At 45.7% G+C, this 17,888-nt stretch overlaps 1 long non-coding RNA gene across 2 annotated transcripts; it reads left to right on the plus strand.

Annotated features, from left to right (window-relative positions):
- Window positions 1-617: 617 nt before the first annotated feature.
- On the plus strand, window positions 618-15,754 carry LOC139571390 (uncharacterized). Of its 2 annotated transcripts, none has more exons than XR_011674289.1 (3): window positions 618-1,455; window positions 3,800-4,031; window positions 15,433-15,754. It is a non-coding gene; the product is annotated as an uncharacterized lncRNA (long non-coding RNA). The 2 variants fall into 2 exon arrangements; XR_011674288.1 differs by lacking the exon at window positions 15,433-15,754 and adding an exon at window positions 4,140-5,743 and having other exon boundaries at window positions 620-1,455.
- The last annotated feature ends 2,134 nt before the right edge of the window (window positions 15,755-17,888 follow it).

Genomic DNA, 17,888 nt, shown 5'->3' on the forward strand with positions numbered 1-17,888 from the left:
GAATGCTTGTGACCACACACACACCGCTAAATATTGCACATATGTTTGCTCTATTATAGTGGCCCCTATAGCAGACATCAATCAAGTGCACAAGGCTACATGTGTGCAAAAACGTTCACTGAGTAAAATGTTTTATAATCCTCACACACAAGTGTTACTGTCAAGTCCGACACAAGAAAAGCATAATCTTTGGGCTACACTGCACATTATTACATTGTACACTTTCTGCCTGTAGACCTCTGTTCTACAATGTGCCAGCAGAGCATGATACCCTTTGTTGGCATAATTGATCTCTTTCAGGCAGAGAGTACACCTGACATACCCCTTTTTGTCCACCGTATTGAAAAGGTGAGAAAGAGCCACCTCTGGTTGACCAATGGTGTTCCTTTCACCTCTACAGTGGCATCCAGCTTAAGCCAGGCCCAGCTCCAGCTACACTTGTTAAACAAGCAACGCCTCATTTTCACCTAATTCTCTCATTCTGAAAATTAACCACATACTGTAGAGGGAAAACATTAATTCACAGATAGTAACGTTAGCTAGTTAACATTTCACACAGATTGCCAGAGTCCAGTAAGCAACTAACGTGTTATAACTTGAGGAACGGCAAGGAGTCGTATGACGTTACCAGTTAATACTATACCGAATTGGTTTGGTTACTAATGTTCGCTCATCTGATGTTGTAACGTTAGCTAGCTAACTAACGTTACAGTAGCTGTCTGACATTATTAGCTAGATAATTTTCACACCATAAACTCAATTATTTGATCAGTTAAGTTGGCTAATGTTGCTCAACATTTATCTGGCTAGCTAACAGATAATTCGATCCAGCTAGCAAGATACTTAACAATGCTAACAATACTTGTTCCACCACACTTTCTCCCTCACCTCACACTTTCCAAATGCCAGTTGTTTTTTTCGGTTACAGTTCATGAAGTACGCTTCATCACCTTCTCGCCCCCGTCTCCACAGTCAGGTATCTCACCTACCTATTCGTTATCGTTTAGGGGACGTGCTGCTGTAAATTAACTGGCAAACTGCCTTTCCACTCTCCCGCTGTCTTTCCAGAGCATGCGCTGATGTGGTAACTAGCAAATTGGTTGTCTCTTCTCTCTTCAGTCGCGTGCTGCATTCTGTTGTTATGTGAACGATTGGCTGAGCCTTGGAAACAGCAAGTATTGCTCCAAACGCGCATCACTTGTTCGCATAAAGCCAGTATTGATCCAATGACCCCCCCCGCCCAAACATTTTCTCATCGGATCTACATAAATCACATAGGTCACCTATTTTGGATTCAAAACGGCAAATTTTGCCGAAAGGTGACTAGATTGGAACCCAGATTATTGTGTGTTTCTCTACAGAAGCAGCTGAGGGAGACAGCAGAAATTTAAACATAGAATCCAGAGGAGAGAGAATGAGATTCAGGAGGTGAGACGGCCTGTGAAATCTCTCAAGGTGAGTGTTGTTGACCATTACATGTATTCACTTAACAGATAATCCTCAGTAAAAGGATTTACAGTCAATTCAGAACATTTTCAGACCCCTTGACTTTTTCCACATTTTGTTAAGTTATTCTAAAATGTATTCAATTGTTGTTGTTTTTTCTCATCAATCTACACACACACAATACCCCATAATGACAAAGCAAAAAAAAAATAATTGTACCCTTTACTCAGTACTTTGTTGAAGCACCTTTGGCAGCGATTACAGCCTCGAGTATTCTTGGGTATGACGCTACAAGCTTGGCACACCTGTATTGGGGAGTTTCTCCCATTCGTCTCTGAAGATCCTCTCAAGCTCTATCAGTTTGGATGGGGAGCATCACTGCACCGCTATTTTCAGGTCTCTCCAGAGATGTTAAATCGCGTTCAAGTCCGGGCTCTGCCTGGGCCACTCAAGGACATTCAGACTTGTCCCGAAGCTACTCCTGCTTTGTCTTGGCTGTGTGCTTAGTGTTGTTGTCCTGTTGGAAGGTGTACGTTCGAGCTCTGGAGCAGGTTTTCCTCAAGGATCTCTCTGTACTTGGCTCTGTTCATCTCTCCCTCGATTCTGACTAGTGTCCCTGTCGTTGAAAAACATCCCCACAGCATGATGCTGCCACCACCATGCTCCACCGTAGGGATGGTACCAGGTTTCCTCCAGACGTGACGCTTGGCATTCAGGCCAAAGAGTTCTATCTTAGTTTCATCAGACCAGAGAATCTTGTTTCTCATGGTCTGAGAGTCTTTAGGTGCCTTTTGGCAAACTCCAAGCATGCTGTCATGTGCATTTTACTGATCATTGGCTTCCGTCTGGCCACTCTATCATAAAGGCCTGATTGGTGGAGTGCTGCAGAGATGGTTGTCCTACTATAGGTTCTCCCATCTCCACAGAGGAACTCTGGAGCTCTGTCAGAGTGACCATCTGGTTCTTGGTCACCTCCCTGACCAAGGTCCTTCTCCCCTGATTTCTCAGTTTGGCCAGCTCTAGGAAGAGTCTTGGTGGTTCCAAACTTCTTCCCTTTAAGAATAATGGAGGCCACTGTGTTCTTGGGCACCTTCAATGCTGCATTTTTTTGGGGTACTATGCCTCAACACAAGCCTGTCTCGGAGTGTGATAGAAAAATTATATATTTACTTGATTTGTTGGATATTTAGCAATTATTTACTTAACTAATACTGTAGTAAGACATTTCTTTCCTTCATTCTGAGTTAACTGAGAGGAGTTTTCTGAAGCTAGGGCTGGCAACTGATTAAGCGATGGCTAGGTAAAAACCTACAGCTGTCATTCCATAGATAAGATGTGGTGGGTGTCACCGAGAGAGAGAGCCTAGAGGAACATAACAAAGGCTTCACTATTCCTAATCTTCCTGCCTTCTGGGGGACAGCACCAGAGGCAGATGACCAGAGGATGAACCCAAAGTGGCTTATGGTGCCTCCAATCTATATGGGGATAATGAAACCCTCAGCCCAAACCCTCAGCCCAAACAATCTACCCTTTACAGACCATGCTATTCCTTATATATCTCATACCAAGATTGCTCAGTCATAGCTCAGTCAGCTATGACTGAGCAATCTTGGTATGAGATATATAAGGAATAGCATGGTCTGTAAAGGGTAGATTGTTTGGGCTGAGGGTTTCATTATTGCAATAATTAATCGATATTAAATAAAGATGATTGTTTGAAGGTATTACCAAGTCTCTCTCAGTACTGACATTCTACAACAGGAGCTCTACAGACAATTCCTTTGATCTCATGGCTTGGTTTTTGCTCTGACATGCACTGTCAACCATGGGACCATATATCAACAGGTGTGTGCTTTTCCAAATCATGTCCAATCAATTTAATTTACCATAGGTGGACTCCAAGTTGTAGAAACATCTCAAGGATGATCAATGGAAACAGGATGCACCTGAGCTCAATTTTGAGACTCATAGCAAAAGGTCTGAATACTTATGTAAATAAGGTATTTCTGTTTTTTATTTTTAATACATTTGCAAACATTTCAAAAACCTGTTTTCGTTTTGTCATTAAAGGGTACTGTGATTAAATTGAGGGAAAAAATGAATTTGATCCATTATAGAATAAGGCTGTAACGTAACAAAATGTGGAAAAAGTCAAGGGTTCTGTATACTTTCCGAATGCACTGTACTACTCCTAGTAAAGCACATTAAAGCTGGAGTCAGTGAGGAGCCCGTTTCTGGGCCACGTTCCAATCCCACTGTGCCGTACTGTAGGGAACAGGCTGTTTGGGGTCGTGGTGAGAGCTGAGTTAATGGGCTGGTTGAAATGGAACCCCTCCTCTCTCTGTCCTAACAGTGCTCTGCACAGGAAGCAATGGAGGACAGTGAGCGGATATTTACTGAGCTGATCCACTCCATTGAGAGAAGTAGCTGAGTTGAAGGAGCTGATCAGAGCCCAGGAGAAGGCTGAAGTGAGTCGGGCTGAAGGACTCCTGAAGCAATTGGAGCAGGAGGTGGCTGAGCTGAGGAGGAGAGATGCTGAGCTGGAGAAGCTCTCACACACAGATGATCACATCCACTTCCTCCAGGTGACATCACTGTCTCTGCCCACAGCAGCAGGTGTCAATGCTGAAAGTGAAATGTTTGTCTTTTCTCAACCATCCTCTTTTTCCCTGTTTCCTGATCTGTCTTTGTAGAGTCTCCTGTGTCCTTCCTGAATACAAGGCCTTACCCAGCATCACTGTTAACCCACACATCTCCTTAGAGGATGTGAAGAAATCTGTTTCTGAGCTGCAAATACTGGACTGTATCTGCTCTGGGGAAATTGCCAAGATATCTTCCCAAAGTAGGGACATGTCCAAGAAAATCCATGCAAATTAATTAGCCATACATTCTGTTCAGTAGGTGATCTAAAATGATTATTCTCAGTGAACCTCTCTCAGTAACCCTTTGACATTCTGTACAGTTGAAGTCGGAAATTTACATACACTTAGGTTGGAGTCATTAAAACTCATTTTTCAACCACACCACACATTTTTTGTTAACAAACTATAGTTTTGGCAAGTCGGTTAGGACATCTACTTTGTGCATGACACAAGTATTTTATCCAACTATTTTTTACAGACAGATTATTTCACTTATAATTCACTGTATCACAATTCCAGTGGGTCAGAAGTTTACACACATTAAGTTGACTGTGCCTTTAAACAGCTTGGAAAATTCCAGAAAATGATGTCATGGCTTCTGATAGCCCAATTGACATAATTTGAGTCAATTGGAGGTGTACCTGTGGATGTATTTCAAGGCATACCTTAAAACTCAGTGCCTCTTTGCTTGACATCATGGGGAAAATCAAAAGAAATCAGCCAAGACCTCAGAAAAAAAATTGTAGACCTCCACAAGTCTGGCTCATCCTTGGGAGCAATTTCCAAACGCCTGAAGGTACCACGTTCATCTGTACAAACAATAGTACGCAAGTATAAACACCATGGGACCACGCAACCGTCATACCGCTCAGGAGGGAGACACGTTCTGTCTCCCAGAGTTGAACGTACTTTGTGCAAAATGTACAAATCAATCCCAGAACAACAGCAAAGGACCTTGTGAAGATGCTGGAGGAAACGGGTACAAAAGTATCTATATCCACAGTAAAACGAGTTCTATGTCGACATAACCTGAAAGGCCGCTCAGCAAGGAAGAAGTCACTGCTCCAAAACCGCCATAAAAAAAGCCAGACTACGGTTTGCAACTGCACATGGGGACAAACATCGTACTTTTTGGAGAAATGTCCTCTGGTCTGATGAAACAAAAATATAACTTTTTGGCCATAATGACCATCGTTATGTTTGGAGGAAAAAGGGAGAGGCTTGCAAGCCGAAGAACACCATCCCAACCGTGAAGCACGTGGGTGGCAGCATCATGTTTAGGGGGTGCTTTGCTGCAGGAGGGACTGGTGCACTTCACAAAATGGATGGCATCATGAGGTAGGAAAATTATGTGGATATATTGAAGCAACAACCTTAAAGGTCCTCACCATTGCCCTTGATTTTAAGCAATGTTGTGTTGCTATTTTTATTGACTTGGCCACGGCTTTTGATACGGTAGACCATTCCATTCTGTTGGGCCGGCTAAGGAGTATTGGTGTCTCTGAGGGGTCTTTGACCTGGTTTGCTAACAACCTCTCTCAAAGAGTGCAGTGTATAAAGTCAGAAAATCTGCTGTCTCAGCCACTGCCTGTCACCAAGGGAGTACCCCAAGGCTCAATCCTAGGCCCCACGCTCTTCTCAATTTACATCAACAACATAGCTCAGGCAGTAGGAAGCTCTCATCTATTTAAATGCAGATGATACCGTTTTATACTCAGCTGGCCCCTCCCCGTATTTTGTGTTAAATTCTCTACAACAAAGTTTTCTTAGTGTCCAACAAGCTTTCTCTACCCTTAACCTTGTTCTGAACACCTCCAAAACAAAGGTCATGTGGTTTGGTAAGACGAATGCACCTCTCCCCACAAGTGTGATTACTATCTCTGAGGGTTTAGAGCTTGAGGTAGTCACCTCACACAAGTACTTGGGAGTATGGCTAGACGTTACACTGTCCTTCTCTCAGCACATATCAAAGCTGCAGGCTAAAGTTAAATCAAGACTTGGTTTCCTCTATCGTAATCGCTCCTCTTTCACCCCAGCTGCCAAACTAACCCTGATTTCAGATGACCATCCTACCCATGCAAGATTACGGAGACATCATTTATAGATCGGCAGGTAAGGATGCTCTCGAGCGGCTAGATGTTCTTTACCATTCGGCCATCAGATTTGTCACCAATGCTCCTTATAGGACACATCACTGCACTCTATACTCCTCTGTAAACTGGTCATCTCTGTATACCCGTCGCAAGACCCACTGGTTAATGCTTATTTATAAAACCCACATAGGCCTCACTCCCCCCCCCCCATCTGAGATGTCTACTGCAGCCCTCATCCTCCACATACAACACCTGTTCTGACAGTTACATTTTGTTAAAGGTCCCGAAAGCACACACATCCCTGGGTCGCTCGTCTTTTCAGTTCGCTGCAGCTAGCGACTGGAACGAGCTGCAACAAACACTCAAACTGGACAGTTTTATATCCATCTCTTCATTCAAAGACTCAATCATGGACACTCCTATTGACAGTTGTGGCTGCTTAGTGTGATGTATTGTTGTCTCTACCTTCTTGCCCTTTCTGCTGTTGTTTGTGCCCAATAATGTTTGTACCATGTTTTGTGCTGCTACCATGTTGTGTTTCTACCACGTTGTCATGTTGTGTTGCTACCATGCTGTGTTGTCATGTGTTGCTGCCTTGCTATGTTGTCTTAGGTCTGTCTTGATGTAGTGTTGTCCCTCTTGTCGTAATGTGTGTTTTGTCATATATATATATTTATTTTTGGTAGGCCATCATTGTAAATAAGAATGTGTTCTAAACTGATTTGCCTAGTTAAATAAAGGTTAAATAAATCAGCTCAATATTCGGTACTAAAAATATTTACTTGGATCTACATTATGGATACAGCTCCGCGTAATGGAAACAGATTATTGTTTTAGATGACATTACCTTCTTACTTAAATCACTGTTGCTACCCATAGTATAGAATTGAGAAATAAATTGTAAAAAACATGTCTTATTCAATTATTCAGACCTCTGTCCCAAATGTATTTATTGTTCCACAGCAAGCTTATTTAACAACAGATGACTTAATCATGAGAGCAGTTTACCAGGCTTTGATGCTCAATCCCTCTGTTTGTCATGTGACCTTATATTGAAACATTTACTTCTTCAAATTACTAAGACATTGCATTGTTAGAATGCTAACTGAAAGCCAATTCCCATTCACGTTGTTACTTTCACTGGTCTCCATATCTGTTTCCTTCAACTCGGACTCCCTTCTTCCCAAATAGGAAGACCTCAATCACTACTGCTAATACACCCGGATCACTCTCAAACAATGTTCTGCTTTTCCCCCAATTGCAAGGTTTAAAACAAAACAACACAAACATGATAACTTTCTCCATACTGGAAGGCACTGTTTTAATTTTAGTCTACCCTAACAATGTTACTCTATATATGTATTTAACATTTCTGTTGGATATTCACTTACTGCTTCCACTTATTAAATGTCTATTATTTTAAGATTAGCATGTAATACTTTGAAGGGATCAATATGTATTAACTGGGTTGGCACTGTCTGACAGTCCCCTATAGATGGTGATCACGGTCCATAATAAGTCTGGCACCTGAGACAGCACAGACAGGGAAACAGATGCAGTTTCCATTTTGCAAGTTGTATATTATTATTTTTTCTATTGTTACTTCATCAGATCTCTAGTAACCCATTATACTCAATATTATGTTACTTTATCTCTAGTAACCATTATACATTTGTGTTACATCACAAATTCCTCTACAACAGTGTTCTGTTCATACAGGGGTTTGAATATTCACTCTAGTGTTCTATTTAACAGCATATCCGGGAATAGTACTTTCTCTTTTCATATATCCACATACATAATAACGTTATACCATCAAACTCCACTGATGAGTCATGTTATCCTCATGTAATCTAAAGTCATGTTACCCTCAGAGACATGTTATCCTCATTACTAATGAGACGTGTAATCATGTTATCCTCTAATGAGACATGTTATCCTCATTACTAATTAGACATGTTATTCTCAGAAACATGTTACCCTTGAATGAGATCTCTGAGTCATGTTATCCTCTACCTGTAGATCCGACGGGCGGTGGTGGACAGAACCGTAAATAGCGTTATAGATTTAAAAACTCACACAGAACTGGTTGGGGTATTCATTCACCTCTTTCGCATATGAGCTAGTCCCCTGACAGCTCTCATTCACTCCGTGATTTATAGCTACATTTCAATCTCTTATTATCCAATTTTCAATCAGTAGTTTAAATCCACATTTCTATCCAAATTTCAATCTTAATAGTTCTAATTTCAATCCATTTATTATCCAAATTTCAATCAGCTTAAATGTCATATCGCACAACTTTCAAATCCACATTCACTTAGTACTATTCCCATAGTACTAAGTACCCATAGTACACTCTGTAATCTCCTCATTACCCCATGTGGATCTTCAACGATTCTCTTGTCGTTACTTGCTATGCACCATATGTATCTTCAACTGTTCTTGTGCCACTACTTCCTATACATTTAAATAACACCCCGTGTTCAAAAACACTGTTATTTTGCAGTGGCTGCAGGCCATGTAGACATTTCTTATAAATGCTTACAGACAGCTGTCAGCGGGGCTTTCCATGTGGTGTCCGGTAAATAACCTCACACTCAATGTCAACAAAACAAAGGAGATGATCGTGGACTTCAGGAAACAACAGAGTGAGCACCCCCCCTATCCACATCGACGGGACAGTAGTGGAGAAGGTGGAAAGTTAAGTTCCTTGGCATATACATCACGGACAAACTGAAATGGTCCACACAGACAGTGTGGTGAAGAAGGCGCAAGAGCGCCTCTTCAAACCTCAGGAGGCTGAAGAAATTTGGCTTGTCACCTAAAACCCTCACAAACTTTTACAGATGCACAATCGAGAGCATCCTGTTGGGCTGTATCACCGCCTGGTACGGCAACTGCTCCGCCCACAACTGTAAGGCTCTCCGGAGGGTAGTGAGGTCTGCACAACGCATCACCGGGGGCAAACTACCTGCCCTCCAGAACACCTACACCACCCGATGTCACAGGAAGGCCAAAAAGATCAAGGACAACAACCACCCGAGCCACTGCCTGTTCACCCCGCTATCATCCAGAAGGCGAGGTCAGTACAGGTGCATCAAAGCTGGAACCGAGAGACTGAAAAACAGCTTCTATCTCATGGCCATCAGGCTGTTAAACAGCCATCACTAACATTGAGTGCCTGCTGCCAACATACTGACTCAAATTTTTAGCCACTTAATAATAAAAAATTGGATGTAATAAATGTATCACTAGTCACTTTAAACAATGCCACTTTATGTAATGTTTACATACCCTACATTACTCATATATGTATATACTGTACTCTATACCATCTACTGCATCTTGCCAATACCATTCGGCCATCGCTTATCCATATATTTATATGTACATATTCTTATTCATTCCTTTACACTTATGTGTATAAGGTAGTTGTTGTGAAATTGTTAGATTACTTGTTAGACATTACTGCATGGTCTGAACTAGAAGCACAAGCATTTCGCTACACTCGTATTAACATCTGCTAACCATGTGTATGTGACCAATAAAATGTTATTTGATTTGATTACCGTTACGCCCTCACTCCAGTCTTTTCTTAGACTAGTGAATAGACTTCTCATACATTACTTGTCTTAATTACATTTTTTACCATTTATTTATATTTTTATACAGATTCATTTAAATTCATTTAAATGTTGTCCCTTAATTGTTTGCGGATGACGTGTCTCATCCTGGGCAAGTCACAGTCAGGGTCTGGGCGGGTCTCATTCTTTTGGTCAAATGGGAATTTCCCTCACACTTCATAAAATGCGCCACCGTCTGCAAGGTTTTCCTCGCAGACCCCCACTGGAAAGCTCCGCAGGCAGAATTAATCGTCCTGTTCGTTGACACCAAATTGTTGTGGAAATTTTTACACATGGGACACTCAAAGTCAATCTTGTATGAATCATTGTTTATTATCAGCATGCTGGAGAGGTTCCAACCAACTCAATGCACCATGTACACATGTCGATCAGGAGCTCTATCGGGGCAGTCCCATTGCAGACAAGTTATATTTGCATGATTTAGCTTATTCATTCATAAATAATTCATCACTAACGTTTGCTTCCTTCATGTGACTGACCAGTACTGGGTCATGCATGTGACAGACCAATAGCTCACGCGGCTTCTTCTCTCTAAGCTGAGACCTTGAAACAGAGATATCTTTTGTTCTCAAAACAAGGGTCTGGACGTACTGCCAAATTGCAGATACTGATAGTGAGGGTTCGTTCAGTCAGTCACTTGCTACACTCACAAAAGCTTGGATTTCTTTCGCTGTAAAATATATTTTCAAAATCTGACACGATAGGTGGATTAACAACAAGCTAAGCTGTGTTTTGGTATATTTCACTTGTGATTGCATGATTATAAATATTTTTTGTAATATTTTTGCATTTGGCGCCCTGCAATTCTAGCGGTGATTTAGGAAAGTGATCAAGTAAAAGGGATCCGTAGCGCAGAGAAGTTAACTTGCGTTCCATTACATTTCTGAAGACAAAGGAATTCTCCGGTTGAAACATTATTGCCAACACAAAGGGGGTATTTGGACATAAAGGATGGACATTATCGAACAAAACAAACATTTATTGTGGAACTGTGAGAGACTTGTTTCTGGAAAGGTGAATTTTTAGAAGTAGAAGCTCGAATTGTTTGGGTACAGACTTGGATAGTAATACAGAACTCTACAGGCTATCTTTGCAGTTGATTGCAACACCGCCCCCTTTGGCAGTTCTATCTTGGCAGAATATTTTATAGTTAGCGATGGAGATTTCAGTTTTTTGGGTGGTTTTCCTAAGCCAGGATTCAGACACGGCTAAGACATCCGGGTTGGCAGAGTGTGCTAAAGCAGTGAGTAAAACAAACTTAGGGAGTAGGCTTCTAATGTTAACATGCATGAAACAAAGGCTTTTACGGTTACAGAAGTCAACAAATGAGAGCACCTGGGGAGTGGGAGTGGAGCTAGGCACTGCAGGACCTGGATTAACCTCTACATCACCAGAGGGACAGAGGAGAAGTAGGATAAGGGTACGGCTAAATGCTATACGAACTGGCCGTCTAGCACGTTCAGAACAGAGTAAAAGGAGCAGGTTTCTGGGCACGATAGCATAGATTCAAGGCATAGTGTACAGAAAAAGGTAAGGTAGGATGTGAGTACATTGGAGGTAAACCTAGGCATTGAGTAATGATGAGAGAGATATAGTCTCTAGAGACATTTAAACCAGGTGATGTCATCGCATATGTAGGAGGTGGAACAACATTGTTGGTTAAGGCATATTGAGCAGGGCTAGAGGCTCTACAGTGAAATAAGACAGTAATCACTAACCAGGACAGTAATGGACGAGGCATATTGATATTTGAGAGAGGCATGCGTAGCCAAGTGAACATATGGGTCCAGTGAGTGGTTGGGCTGACTGGGGGCACGGCGATTCAGACAGTTAGCAGGCCGATGCTAATAGTTAGTAGGCCGGGGCTAAACAAGCTAGCAGTTAGCAGACCGGAGCTGGCAAGCTAGCAGTTAGCAGACCGGGTTGGCAAGCAAGCAGTTAGCAGGGGCTAGCAGTTAGCAGACCGGGGCAGGCAAGTTAGCAGTTAGCAGACCGGGGCCAGCAAGTTAGCCTTTGGGGGACGTCGCGATGGGGGTAGTCTGTTTTGCCTCTTCGTGCGGTGACGTCGATAGACCAGTCGTGGAATCAGTAGGGTTCCAAGTAGCTCTAGGTAGCTAGCAGGTTAGCAGAATGGGCCTTCAGCGGGCGTCGCGCCTGAGGGGCCTGTTGGAATCCTCGGGCAGATTGTCGGTATTCCAGTTGTAGAGGATCGGCGGGGTTCCGTGCCCCGTACCGGCAGTAGAAGGGGTCCGGATATTGTAGCCCAGGAGTGGGCTTCGGTGGTAGCACAGGAGCCCTGGCCGGGCTAGCTTCAGGCTAATTGATGCTTGCTCCGGGATGGAAACGCTAGCCAGGAATGGTCACCTGGGATTGCGGTTAGCTAGTTGCGAAGATCCAGATGAAAATGTTCAGAGTTTGCAGTAGGAATCCGGGGATATGGAGAGAAATAGGTCCGTTATGCTCTGGTTTGAGTCACGTTGTTCGAACTGGCGAGAGCTTTCCGAGCTAAAGGTTAGCTGATGACCGCTAGCAATGGTTTGCTAACTGATAGCTGGTAGGTAGCTTAGCTGGCTAGCTTCAGTTGAGGGATTCCAGATCCGAAGTGAAAATGAATACTTTAGAAAAAAGCAGATCCACGCCACATTGGGTTAGGCGGGTTGCAGGAGAGTATTTAGAAGTTGAGGTTTAGGAAAATATTTGTAAAAGATATGTGAAGAAAAATATGTAAAAAGATATATACAAGGGACAGGACAAAGACAAAGACGTCTGACTGCTACGCCATCTGGGGATCGAGTACCTTAGACAGTCGACCATTAGGGTCAGGGTTGATTAGGGAGGCCACCGCTCCTCTGGGTATGGTGACGCAGGGGGGTCACAAGGAGAGAATTAGTCTCTTCCACATTGACTCTCCTTCGTTTCCCGTGGTGCTAGGCCTACCCTGGTTAGCTTGTCACGACCCCACTGTTTCTTGGCAACGGAGGGATCTCACGGGGTGGTCGCAAGAGTGCTCGGGGAGGTGTTTAGGGGTTTCCGTTGGTGCTACTATGGTGGAAAGTCCAGACCAGGTCTCCACCGTGCGCATTGCCCCTGAATATGCCGATTTGGCTCTCACCTTCTCCAAAAATAAGGCGACTCAATTACCACCCCATCAACGGGGCGATTGTGCGATAAATCTCCTGGTAGATGCTGCACGTCCCAGGAGTCACGTGTATCCCCTCTCACAGGCGGAGACGGCGGCTATAGAAACATATGTCTCCGAATCCCTGCGTCAGGGGTACATTCGGTCCTCCACTTCACCCGCCTCCTCAAGTTTCTTTTTTGTGAAGGAGGAGGGAGGTCTGCGCCCGTGTATTGACTACCAAGGCCTAAATCAGATCACGGTGAGGTACAGTTACCCGCTACCTCTTATCGCCACGGTGATTGAGTCAATGCACGGGGCGCGCTTCTTCACCAAACTAGATCTCAGGAGTGCTTACAACCTGGTGCGTATCCGGGAGGGAGACGAGTGGAAGACGGCGTTCAGTACGACCTCAGGGCATTATGAGTACCTCGTCATGCTGTACGGGTTGATGAATGCTCCATCAGTCTTCCAAGCCTTTGTAGACGAGATTTTCAGGGACCTGCACGGGCAGGGTGTAGTGGTGTATATTGATGACATTCTGATATACTCCGCTACACGCGCTGAGCATGTGTCCCTGGTGCGCAGGGTGCTTGGTCGACTGTTGAAGCATGACCTGTACGTCAAGGCTGAGAAATGCCTGTTCTTCCAGCAGTCCGTCTCCTTCCTAGGGTACCGCATTTCTACCTTGGGGGTGGAGATTGAGAGTGACCGCTTTTCAGCCGTGCGTAATTAGCCGACTCCCACCACGGTAAAGGAAGTGCAGCGGTTCCTAGGGTTTGACAATTACTACCGGGGGTTTATCCGGGGTTTTGGTCGGGTAGCGGCTCCCATTACCTCACTGCTGAAGTGGGGCCCGGTTTGTTTGCAGTGGTCGGCTGAGGCGGACAGGGCTTTTGGTCACCTGAGGGCTCTGTTTACCTCGGCTCCCGTGCTGGCCCATCCGGATCCCTCTTTGGCGTTCATAGTGGAGGTGGACGCGTCCGAGGCTGGGAAAGGAGCCGTGCTCTCTCAGCGCTCGGGTACGCCACCGAAGCTTCGCCCCTGTGCCTTCTTCTCGAAGAAGCTCAGCCCGGCGGAGCGAAACTATGATGTGGGGGACCGGGAGCTGTTGGCTGTCGTCAAGGCTCTGAAGGCGTGGAGACATTGGCTTGAGGGGGCTAAACACATTTTTCTCATCTGGACTGACCACCGAAATCTGGAGTACATCCGGGCAGCGAGGAGACTGAACCTTCGCCAGGCAAGGTGGGCCATGTTTTACACCCGTTTTGTTTTTCCCCTTTCCTACAGACCAGGTACCCAAAACGTGAAAGCAGACGCACTGTCCCGACTGTATGACACTGAGGAGTGGCCCATGGATCCCACTCCCATACTCCCATACTCCCAGCATCCTGCCTGGTGGCGCCGGTAGTGTGGGAGCTGGACGCGGACATTGAGCAGGCGTTACGTGCAGAGCCCGCTCCCCTCCAGTGTCCCGCTGGGCGTCTGTACGTTCCGTCTGCTGTCCGTGACCGGTTGATCTATTGGGCCCACACGTCACCCTCCTCTGGTCATCCTGGGATCAGTCGGACGGTGCGCTGTTTGGTTGGGAAGTACTGGTGGCCTACCTTGGCCAAGGACGTGAGGGTTTATGTTTCCTCCTGCTCGGTGTGCGCCCAGTGTAAGGCACCTAGGCACCTGCCCAGAGGTAAGCTACTCCCCTTACCCGTTCCACAGCGGCCTTGGTCGCACCTGTCGGTGGATTTTCTTACCGACACCCCCCCCCCCCTCCCCTCACAGGGTAACACCACAATCCTGGTCGTTGTGGATCGGTAATCTAAGTCCTGCCGTCTCCTCCCTCTGCCCGGTCTCCCTACAGCCATACAGACTGCGTAGGCCTTGTTTACGCACGTCTTCCGGCACTACAGGGTGCCTGAGGATATAGTGTCTGATCAAGGTCCCCAGTTCACTTCGAGGGTCTGGAAGGCGTTCATGGAACGTCTTGGGGTCTCGATCAGCCTTACCTCAGGGTTTCATCCCGAGGATGTGGGCAGGTTTCTGCGGTTGTATTGCCAGGATCGGCCGGGGGAGTGGGCAGCGTTCGTGCCCTGGGCCGAGATGGCTCAGAACTCTCTCCGCCACTCACCTCTCCCCCTTCCAGTGCGTACTGGGGTACCAGCCGGTTCTGGCGCCTTGGCATCAGAGTCAGACCGAGGCTCCGGCGGTGGACGACTGGTTCAGGCGCGTGGAGGAGACATGGGACGCCGCCCATGTTCACCTCCAGCGGGTCGTGCTGCACCAGAAAGCCAGCACAGACCGTCACCGCAGTGAGACGACAGGGTCTGGCTCTCGACCCGGAACCTGTCCCTCCGCCTGCCCTGCCGGAAGCTCGAGCCGCGGTTTGTGGGGCCATTTAAAGTCCTGAGTAGAGTGAACGAGGTTTGTTATATGTTACAGCTTCCCCCTGATTACCGTATTAACCCCTCGTTCCATGTGTCTCTCCTCAGGCTGGTGGTGGTTGGCCCGCTCCAGGAGTCTGAGGTGCGGGAGGTTCCTCCGCCCCCTCTGGACATCGAGGGGGCCCTGCGTTCTCCGTTCGCTCTATCCTGGATTCGAGGCATCGGGCGAGGGGCCTTCAGTACCTCGTGGAGTGGGAGGGGTACGGTCCGGAGGAGAGGTGCTGGGTTCAGGTGGAGGACGTGTTGGACCCTTCAATGCTGCGGGAGTTCCACCGTCTCCGTCCAGATCGCCCTGCGCCTCGCCCTCCGGGTTTTCCCCGAGGCCGGCGTCGGCGCGCTGCTGGAGCTGTGCATCAAGGGGGGGGGGGGGGGGGGGTACTGTCACGACTTTCGCCGAAGTCGGGTCCTCTCCTTGTACGGGCGGCGCTCGGCGGTCGGCGTCGCCGGTCTTCTAGCCATCATCGATCCACTTTTCATTTTCCATGTGTTTTGTCTTGTTTTTCCTCACACCTGGTTTCAATTCCCTCAATCACTTGCTGTGTATTTAACCCTCTGTTCCCCCCATGTCTTTGTGTGGAATTGTTTATTGTAAGTGCTTGTGGACGTGTTTATTGGTGCGCGACGGGTTTTTGTACCCAATATCTTGTTATTTTTATGCCGTTGGTTTTGCTATTAAACTGCTCCGGCTATTACCAAGTTCTGCTCTCCTGCGTCTGACTTCCCTACCACCGGTTACGCACCCCTTACAAATACATGTACACTAGGTCTAATACATGTACACTAGGTCTAATACATGTACTCTAGGTCTAATACATGTACTCTGGGTCTAATACATGTACTCTGGGTCTAAAACACAGGTCTAATACATGTACTCTGGGTCTAAAACACAGGTCTAATACATGTACTCTGGGTCTAAAACACAGGTCTAATACATGTACTCTGGGTCTAAAACACAGGTCTAATACATGTACTCTGGGTCTAAAACACAGGTCTAATACATGTACTCTGGGTCTAAAACACAGGTCTAATACATGTACTCTGGGTCTAAAACACAGGTCTAATACATGTACTCTGGGTCTAAAGCACAGGTCTAATACATGTACTCTGGGTCTAAAACACAGGTCTAATACATGTACTCTAGGTCTAAAACACAGGTCTAATACATGTACTCTAGGTCTAAAACACAGGTCTAATACATGTACTCTAGGTCTAAAACACAGGTCTAATACATGTACTCTAGGTCTAAAACACAGGTCTAATACCTTGTCTTGAGTGACTTGTGTTTCACTTTAATGAATATGAATCAAAGGACAGCGAAGAGAGCGTTTTTACATGTCAAACTGGTTGGCGGCGACTTCTAGGAAGGGCGATCAATGTTACCAACAGCCTCCCATAGCGCCTCCTCTGTGGCCCCCCAGTTCCCTAGGTCCACACACACTGGCCTGATTGATGGACACTGCAGGGAACAACCAGAACCAGACACCAGACATCAGAACCAATCACACAGAGAGAACGGACCACCAGAACCAATCACACAGAGAGAATGGACCACCAGAACCAATCACACAGAGAGAACGGACAGCAGGAGAATCACCACAACGAATCTCTCATCATCTCTCGTCATGGAGCGGAGCAGAAACAATGGGCCAGGGAGATGAAGAGAGCAGCGGGGAAACTAGTCAGCCTCTGATGGTATGTGTATAGGGCTGGTAGAGAGGAGAGGTCCTATAGAGGGACAATAGAGCAAGCAACGGGTGGTGGAGGGGGAGGGGTACCTCCAGCAGAATGCTGTCCAGGTCAGCCTGCGTGCTTGTGACAGCCATGACCTCTGCCCCGCAGTGCGCCAGAGCGAGTGCCGTGGCCTGCCGATGCCTGTGTGAAAATATCCATAAACACAATGCCCATTATTCACCGGAGCTCTCTGTGTGACGGCCAACCTGACACACACATTCCATTTGTCTATAGGCTCTTCGGCCACACAGACACACACAAACACACTGTAATTAAGGCAGTGATTCTTTCAGGACACAATGGATGTCTCTTAGTTTGTGCTCAAAACAAGATGGAGAAGGTTATTGTAAATGCATTTCATGCTCCAGTGACTAGGGCCCACTTACCTGCAAAATATATTTCCATGGTTCTTCAGACCTTCACGGTGAATTTACGGGTCCGAGTCCTCTGAATTCAGCTAAATGTTGCACAAAAGGCGAGAGACAATGTATCGTGCAACACAAGAGACAATCTCCCAACGGAGAAATCAATACTACAGGCACTCCTCACTTTCAAATTGTTAGAAATGTTGCATTAAAGTAAATATTCTTCATTCTAATTGTTATATGAACAGTGCAACATCTATTGAGATCTATAAAGTAATTGACCCAGTCTTTCCTTGCGGATGTGGTGAGTAGGGAGTGGACAGCAAGAAGTTCAGTTTAGGACCAGTCCTCTCGCATGAATAAAAATTGCACAAAAAGATAATGGTTACTATTCTTAGTTGAAGCACT

The sequence above is a fragment of the Salvelinus alpinus genome, chromosome 3, assembly GCF_045679555.1.
Source record: "Salvelinus alpinus chromosome 3, SLU_Salpinus.1, whole genome shotgun sequence".
NCBI classification, from domain to species: Eukaryota; Metazoa; Chordata; class Actinopteri; order Salmoniformes; family Salmonidae; genus Salvelinus; species Salvelinus alpinus.